The sequence below is a fragment of the Gouania willdenowi genome, chromosome 15 (genome assembly GCF_900634775.1).
Source record: "Gouania willdenowi chromosome 15, fGouWil2.1, whole genome shotgun sequence".
Taxonomy (NCBI): domain Eukaryota; kingdom Metazoa; phylum Chordata; class Actinopteri; order Blenniiformes; family Gobiesocidae; genus Gouania; species Gouania willdenowi.
This window is the reverse complement of record NC_041058.1, coordinates 17,776,187-17,785,530: the sequence shown is the minus strand read 5'-3', so window position 1 is coordinate 17,785,530 and position 9,344 is coordinate 17,776,187. Positions and strand designations below refer to the sequence as shown.

The following is a 9,344-nucleotide window of genomic DNA, read 5'->3' as shown; positions in this document are numbered from 1 at the left end:
CTGTCCCTCTTCATCACCTGCTGAAGCGGATCCAGACAAGGTCAGTCCAGGCCCGGACTTGACCAACCCGTGACATGCGAGACGCTCCAGCGCTTCTTGGGCTTTGCTCATTCCTCTTTCACCCAAACCATCAAATTTATTGTGGAGGTAGACACTTCTGATGTTGGAATCCGGGCAGTGCTGTCCCAACATGCTCAAAAAGGCAACACGTTTCCTGCCAGGCTAGTTGGGCATTATTCTTTTCTAGCTTCAAATTATCTCTGTCATATTGACCAGGTTTGCTTGATGCCCTTTCCACGTTTGATCCGTGATTTCCACCAGTGGCACCCTGATCTTCCTGGGCCATCTGGAGCCGGCCCTTTAGAGGGGGGCATGTCGCGTCTACTGTTCTCTCAGGGTTTTTATTCTGAAAGCCACCTTCATCCCTTGGTAATCTGTGCCACCTTAACTTCTGCTCAGCTGTGTCATCTTTTCAATAACTCTCTGTATTTATGCACTCCCTATGCCACCACTCAGTAGCCAGATTTTCTGCATTACCTATTACCAGCATTCCCACTTTTTCCTTGCTGTGTATGAACCCTGTCCTGTTTCCTGGACTCTGCCTTCTGGATAATCCCTGTGATCTGTCGCCTGGTCAGACTGCGCATGACCCTTGCTACGCCGGAAGGTCTCCTTTACGGATTATCCTATTGTACTGTTCCCTTCGCTGACGGTCTACCTTTGTACCGGAACCGTGGCTTGGATTAAACGTTTAAATATTATTCCAGTGTCCGAGTCTCCTATTGGGTACAGCGTTGTGAATTATTGCGTAAAGACCATCTCAAATTTGTTAAGATTTTAATAAATACCACATACTTAAAGGAATTTTATTTAAAATTATGTAATGTAAAATCAGTAATATGACCTAAATTGAAAAGTTAAGACCTTGAGCTGCTTGTAAAAACATTTTGTTTCCATTTTTGTTCATGTTTTTATCATATAAAATGTTTAGATTTTGTTTTGTTTTTTTGTCATTTCACAATCTTGTATTTAGAGAATAAACATGTCTCATATACCCTTAAATGTTTCAGTGTTATCCTCCTCTCACTGACTGTCTCTAGAAAAAAATGCAATATGTTTTAAAAACTAAATTATCAAAAATGAAGTAGCTGAGGAGGATATATGGTGGTTATTTTAACAAACCAGGTGTAACATAATAAAGACCTCTTATTAATGCCAAGGCATCTTTACTGCGAAGTGTGATCGTACAAGAAGTTAAAGTTGGTAATGTAAAAAAAAAATGCTTTATGTGGATTCATAACGCTTTTATAATCAAAGGCACACATTTTCTCACTTATATTGTCACTTTGACGTGTTTCTAGCTTATTCTGCAATGGTTGCATTTCATGATACAGTACATTTTAAAGGGTGATTTAATGCTAAAATTTTAAATCAAGCAAGGTCAAAGTTGGTTTTATCATCTTCGAGGATTTTTGTGGAGATCCATTATTCATCAGAACGCACACAGAGGATCACATGAGAAACACCCCATTGCATATAAACAGTCTCTTGTTCATTTACACAAAACGCAGAAGAGTTCTCATGAATAGAGCAGATAAGAGTCAATGAAGACGGGGGCACAAAATCAATCTTTTATTTTTCATGAATGCAGGAACATTGTACTGTCTGAGATAATCTCTTCTGATCTATTTTTTTTCCCACCCGATTTTTCACAAGCGATTCAGCGGATTCTGTACAGCTGCCGGACCCTTTGGCCTCACAAGGAGATTGTAGAGGAATACAGTGATAAGGTTGTGTACTGAACTGATGGGGAAAGAATATAGGTAATAATAAGGGACACATCTCATTGAGTTTGGAGCAAAAAAAAGCTTATTGCTGTAAATACACCCAAACTATTAACCATTATGCACATAGGATTAATCAATGTACAGTGACATACCAGCGTATGCTTAAATCTCATTTGGCAAAATATGTCAAGTTTACCATCACCGTATGCTTTTGGAACCCTTTAAAGATTAAAAAAACAGATAAAACTATAAAAAATATACAATACAGAAAATTCAAAGACTTGGAGGAAAAGGAGGATTAAATATCAATTAATTCAGTCATCCTTGAATTTTAAATCGATAAAGAGGGAGGTAATTTGTTTCACGCTGTTTGGTCAGGCTTCGAAATCAAGGTTTTAATCAGATTTTTGTCCTGTTAATATGGCTCTCATGCATCTTCAGTGGGGTCATTATGCTCCAGTCAATACAATCAGTAGGCTTATTTGAGCTGGACATGTGACCTGCTCTTTGCAAGGCACACTTCTATGTTTCATTAATTCCTCTAAAATGAAATTCAGAGTTGGACACTCCTTATTCTCTCTGTCCTAATCTAATAAGTGTAATGAGTCTGATTATTTAATTCAATCAACATTAATCTAGTGAAGACAGATGCTCTCAATAGGGAGATAAAAATGGTCCCAGATGGTGAACGTACATTGGAAAGTGTTGGAACACATTGTACTAAAAGGTATTGACTTTTCAGCAGATATTATTAATAGAAACAATTTTACTACACAGATTTGAATCTACAATGTTCATTATTTCTGTTTGATTATTGTGTTTATAGTATATTACAGTATTAAAATATATTTATTTTGTGCTGCCCCTGAAGCAAATCCCCCAAAAACTGTAATTTAACAAGTTGGAAGAAATATGACGTAAAACATTATACACAAAATGACAGCGTAATGAACAAATATCAATAGAAGGTTGACATAGTAATAACAAAAATCCACAAAAGATTCCAAAAATTCACCAAATGACTCATAAAACCCATGACAAAGACACACAAAACAACAAAGCATCTAAAAATAATTTGAAAAGACCATAAACACAAGACTTGAAAAACACACCAAATAACAACTAAAGATTCCTACATGACAGTAAAAAACCTCCCAGAATAACAAAAAAAAAAAAAAAAAAACTCCCGAAATAACAAAACGACAACAACCAAATGCCAAAGAACAAATCCTTCCTGTATTTATGATCAGATTGGTAATGTCATTCTAAATGCTGTCATTAATGTTGATCATGTGGCCATCAAATCAGGCATTAAAATGTATGTAAAAACTTTATTTACACTTTTTAAAGTTATTTTTATGCTAACTAAGGATTGCAAGGCCTTCTGGTGCAAATATGTTAACAACAGGGCAAAAACACTGTAGCAAACATTACTATACACACATCAATTTACTCCTATTAGTCATTTAGAGACTCCAATTAACCTCAAATGCACTTTTTTTTTGCATACACTAAATTTAAGCTTCAGGGAAGACAGTTGGTTCATTGATATACATGTCCAGACAAACGCAAATTATATGCTTCATTCTTAATAAAGAGACTTAAACGTTTGATTTGACAAAAACCCTTTAAACATTTTAATATGTCAGCTGTGGGTCTCACAACAAGGATATATAGGGACGTGTCTCAATGCAATTTTTCAGCATCAGATATAACGCCATCATACCTGCAGGTCATGTTCCTGGCTATGGGGGGAGGAGCTTAATTCTAATCTAACTCAAGGATCAAGTTAGATGACAAACAAAGCCAGCCAACACCCCGGATAGGTTGCCAGTCCATTACATGGCTAGTGCACATGTTGTTGGACTGGAGAAAAAAATTGAGTTTTCTGAGAAAAGCCTTGGTACTTAGCTCAGTAGAACCAAACGCTTCTTGCTGAGACGCAGTTACATTTGTAGCTCGCTGAGCTAACTTCACTAAATTTAAAATAATTAACATTGGTGTCAGTTTACTGTTGAGAATATACAACGTCATATCTAAACAGTATATTGATTTTTCAATTGTAATATTTAAATAAATATGTTTTAAAGGTGTCTTTAATGTTTACATATAACACTACACAAGTTACTTGGTAACATTTATTGATAATATTAATAATGCACATTTTAAAATTTTATTTGAAGCCTTGAGAACTGATAAAAAAAATCAATAAATAAATTTAAAAAAAATTAAGACAATGTGTATTTACCTTTAAACAATGTTTTTAAATGATTATTTTCTGTTTTATTTTGGCTCTGTCTTAAGAATGTTTCTCGGACTGAAGAGGGTTTATGTGTCCGATATAGAATAGTCATGATATTTTATTTTAACACTAGTGCACACTGATGTATTGCATACTTATGGTAATTTAACAGTCTACTTTTGAGGATCTAATTCAAAATAATTTACCATCTTTTATAAAATAATTATTCTCATTTTCATTGTCATTTTGAAATAATCAGAGTTATTGTTATAGAGTGGGACTAAAAGAATGTATTTTTATGAATTTAAAAAAATATATATATATTTGACCTTGTCTGCACATGCTGTTGAAGGTCAACACTACATGTAGCGCAATTTTTTTTTTTGCGATAGCGATGCATATTTTATTATTGCAATTACATAAATGAATTTATTTTTGCATTATTTTTTAGGTTTCCTGAAATACATTAGACATATATATATTTTTCGAAGGAAAACTTTGGAAACCAAAAAGACAGTGTTTACTTTCACAAAAGAAATCCCTTTCTTCTCTTCTTTTATTTTGGAGAGGTAAATCATTGCCATCCTCCACATTCAGTGAAAAGTATTGGTTTCTTACCTAAAGTTAACTGAGAGGATCAATATCAATTTCCTGAATGTGCATTCTAGATGGCAGAGCTCAGCACAAAGAATGGACGTTGAGTCGAGTGTTTGGGAACTTTTAGCAATTTGCTAAATACAAGAACTCCTCTGGTCACACATGTACCTATTCTGCACATTTAGAGATTATTGTATCGATTTTGTTATGAATACAGTAATTAAACATGCAGTAGAAGAATAACTGATTAGGGTAATAATTACAATAAATAAAACCACCAATCAGCTTTTGGAGTCTGTTTGTAATTTTTTTTGTATCATTCTATTTAATAAAAATATGAAAAGAATCAGGATTTCTTTTGTTGGTGTGTATTTAGTCGTATCACATTATCATTGTCTTACATGTTGGTAAATGTTTATCATATAAATTATTTTTGACACACAGTAAAAAACTGTGGAAGTAAAATATTCCTAAATCTAAAAAGATATCCCCTGATGAAATGCGCCTTGACAACAAAGTAATTTCCTCACCTTTCCTGCGCTACGTTTTGCTTTTGAGTGAGATTGCTGGTCATACAAAACTCTTGGGGCTGCATCTTATTGCTGAATCCAAAGACTGATTGCGATGATATTGTACCAGACACCAGGCACAGGTCAGAGCAAATAGCCTGCCTCAAATGGACAAAAATTGCATTTTGCATTCTTAGCTTTGTACCTATCTATAATCTAAATACAGTTTTGTAACTTTTTGTCTTGCGATGCCACTCTGGTGTCATCCCTTAGTCTTAGTTCTTATTTAGATAAGCCAGTAAGAAACCTTGGTTATAAATCTTAAAGAAAATCACGAAAGCTACGAGCACCACTTTACACAGTAAACTGTAAATGTAAAGGAATGTAGTATGTAGTGGGTTTAGTTATTGGTATTTAAATATTTAAACATGAAAATACCTCTATTGGCCAGGCATCCCTGTATTGTATAACAAGAGCACTCCGAGCGCAAATCTCCACCAATCACCACATATCCTCTTTGCCAAACATTGGCAGTTATCTGGGTCAGTGATCTTGATCATGGTACCATGAATATTCAAACTTTAAAGGTTTGTAAGAAAATTCTGTCCCCTTATTATCGATACAGTTGGTCCAAATATATATGGTTAGCACCATTTTGTCAAAATATTGCAATGAATTGCACGCTCTGGATCGAATCAGAATGAAACTCGGTGGTGTAATTGAAGAACCAACCCAACATAACTGAGTGAAATGTCATAAAGATCGGTCAAATATAAACCAAGATATGAATATTTGAAATTTCATAAGAGGAGGAGGCGAACAGGCACACATCTTTCAAAATAAGCATCTCTTCTCACTCGCCCAAGCAAGAAGGATTGTCTGGTGAGACATCTCACTCATATTACTCATAGAACCGGGGTTATGTAAATAACCTAAAGTTCCATTTCATAATATTTCAGGAGATGTCTCACTATGGGATGTGGTTGCTTCCGTATTGCAGACATGCTTATCGAGTGGGTACCAGCCTGCAGGGCAGAGGTCTGTAAACATCAGGACAATAAAACCGCCCGTGCCATGCACTGAGTGGAGACGTCCAGCTGGTAAAAGCGGACAAACATGAGAGGCATGATTCAACTAGCTGCCGCACAAATGCCCTGAACAGAGAGTCCCCTGAACAAAGCCCAGGATGTGGCGAGACACCAAGTCGAGTGCTTGCACAAACCCTCAGGTGGCCGCAGACCCTGACTTGTAAAAGCCAAAGCAATTGCCTCCACAACCCAGTGTGACGGGCGTTGCTTAGTAACAGGCTTTCCTTTACGGGGATTAGCCCAGGAGACAAACGGTTGATAGCTCCTCCTGAGGCTCCTTGTCATATCCATGTAAGTGGGTACCGCACAAACCGGACACAGCCCTTGAGATCGCTGCTCACATTGTGAGGCAGAAAGGCCAAAATGTCAATGGAAGAACATGAGCTCACCACCTTCGGTGTGGCATCGAGTGTGGAGATATGCCGTCCACTGGAGTGTGAACGCCTGCGAGCAGGACCAATGTGCACCGGACTGCCGGAGGTGTTGAGGGCTGCGCTAGGCTCGAGGCAACAGCTGATGAGCTGGCGTCTGGAAGCTCGGCACCGTGATGTGGTGTCGAGCATGGAGCTGGGCAGTCCACTGGAGTGTGAACGCCCGCAAGGTGGGTCAACGCGCGCTGGACTGTCAGGGACGTCGGGGGCAGCGTTGGCTGCTCCGTCCGGTCCTGTAACTTTGCTCTGATCAGTCCATGACAAATAGGCAGATTTGTACAAAAACCATCCTATTGATCTATCGTTGATCTGAGTTAATTCAACAAGTCTGTCACTCAATCTGCATTATGCATCATCCAGTAGTTCTGAGCAGCGCTGTGTCACGCACACTCTCATAACCATTGTGCCATCAGTGATCACCACTGCATAAATTACGTATCTGATCCCCTGATTCTGGCCTCTGACATCAACACGACACAAGACTTTGACAGTCAAAACATGGAGAGAAAGACACAGACCGGAGCAATGAGTCCGAATTTACATCAATCCATGGTTACATCCATATATCCATCTCTGCGCAGAGCGACCGTCTGCACCGCAGCCGCCGGGACCGCACGTCCAGCTTTTTTACCTCTCTGCTGTGTTTTCTGTCAACTGCATGTGTTGCTTGTGTAAAACAATTACGCAAACAGTTCCAGGTTTCATGAATCCGATTGCTTCCCCTGCATTCATTTTTTTGCATTTCCTCCTCCCATATTCTTCCGCCTACTATGCATATTCATCAGAGGGAAACACGTTAAATTGATTGAGGGCACATTGAGAAGCGGTGTACTCCTGATTCCTTGGGCTTTGTACTCCTTATTAGTGCGTGGAGTGACATTTGCTCACATCTAAATACCACTAAACCTTTAGTGTTGAGCTGAATCTCAGAAATTGATCAGAACTCCACTTCCCAGAGTGCACCCGTAGGAGGAAACCAGCTGATCAGTCACCTGATCATTCTTGATCACTGAGTTAGAGCACCTGAGAGGGACCTGAGAAGCTCAGTCAAACAGACCTCAGAGGAAAGCACTCCAAGTTCATCAATGGTCAGTGAAATGTTTATGTATTGTAGTGGTCTTTGAAACTCTGCTAAATATAGATGTTTTGTTTAAGTTGTTGAACATAAGGGCTTAGAAATGAAACATTGCAATATTTATTTAATGATTTGTTTTAAATGAGCTTGTACTAATAATTAAGTTAAAAGTATAGAACACAATAAGATAATCCAAAGTTAAAAATGTTCCAATTCTGTTAGTTGTAAAAAATGTGACTGAAAATGGTGAAAAATTATATACCAGGCTGTTAAAATGTATAAAATGTTTAAAAATATCTTAGTGCCTTATACCACTCGACTATCATCCAGTACCTTTTAAATAATTGTTCAGCAGTGTTGCTGGCTGTACCCCTGTTTGGGAACCACGGAAAATAGAATATTTTCTCCAAGTTCATAGTCTTTTCTCTAACTTTTAAACGTGCCAAAGTCATTGCACGGATCTTCTAGGGGCTGGATCTGGGCCACAGGCCGTATGTTTGTCACCTTTGGGTCTACAGGTCCATTTACAGAACAATCAATGAACCAAGCCTGTAGTTGGCTGAATGCGGGCTGATGCTGGTGTATAGACTGAGGAGCTCTCCGAGGTGCTGCACCAGCACCAGCACCAGCACCAGCTCCAGCACCACGAGCCCCTCCCCGGTAGACATCACCGAGAGACACGTGATTCTCTGTCTGAGGATCCTGACATTCGCTGGATGAGCTCAGCACACACAGACCACATTAGGCTACACTCTTTCTTCCATTCAGACATCTGGATTTGTTTTTTTTGCTTTTTGTTTTTTACCCCTGCGCGTCTTCGCCTCGGTTTACTTTTGTTTTGACACCTGGACGCGCATTTGGAGGACAGAATATTTCAGGTATTTTCTCACCGTCTTTCTGAATGCAGTGAAGGTTCTTGTTGTTTTTTTTGTTTTTTTTTTTAGTTGAGTTTGAATGAACGCGGATCCGGATCGTTTCCTCTCCAATTCTCTATCTCTCCTTTTCTCTCTTTTCCTCTGATGCTGTGATTCACTTGAAATCAGATGTTGGTGTGAAGGTTTTTACCAAAAATAAAATAAAATGCAATAGAAATAAAATAAATGTTTGAATCACAGCGAAATACAGACGGCGGCTTTGCAGGACACCATGCAGTCTGCGGTGCTGTGCGTGAAACTATTTCAATGAAAGGTCCCGGGGAGGTAAAATGTAAAAAAAAAAAAAAAAAAGCATCTGCACAAAGGTAGATGAAGGAAATGTGCCTCGTTTGGTTCAGGAATTCTCTATATTGCTTTTATAAGAAGCGCCTCATTAACTGGCATCGCATCAGTGTTTATTTCCGACTATTAAGTCCGTTTAAAGTAGAATGTGTGACCCCTATCCAGGCGTTTTGATTTTAATTGCAATGAGAGAAAAATAAGTTGTGATCGTGATGTTTTTCTATGCGGAATCACGGGATGTACGTGTCTGGTGTTGGTGAGAGAGAAAAACAGTGAAGAGAGCATTAAAATGAGGAGCGTGTTTTAGGGGACTGACAGAGTCCCAGTGGAAGTCCGATTGGCTTACACAAACCATCCATTGTGAATCAAATGACGCACTTCTTCTCCTGTTAGACATA

General features: G+C 38.4%; 1 protein-coding gene across 27 annotated transcripts in view; it reads left to right on the top strand.

Annotated features, from left to right (window-relative positions):
* The first annotated feature begins 8,452 nt into the window (after window positions 1-8,452).
* LOC114476328 (neurexin-1a-like) overlaps window positions 8,453-9,344 on the top strand; it is a 294,357-nt gene continuing 293,465 nt past the window's right edge. For all 27 annotated transcript variants that reach the window (XM_028467736.1, XM_028467735.1, XM_028467721.1 and 24 more), the window contains exon 1: window positions 8,453-8,607. The gene's annotated coding sequence lies outside the window, so the exon portion shown is untranslated. The remainder of the gene's footprint in view (window positions 8,608-9,344) is intronic.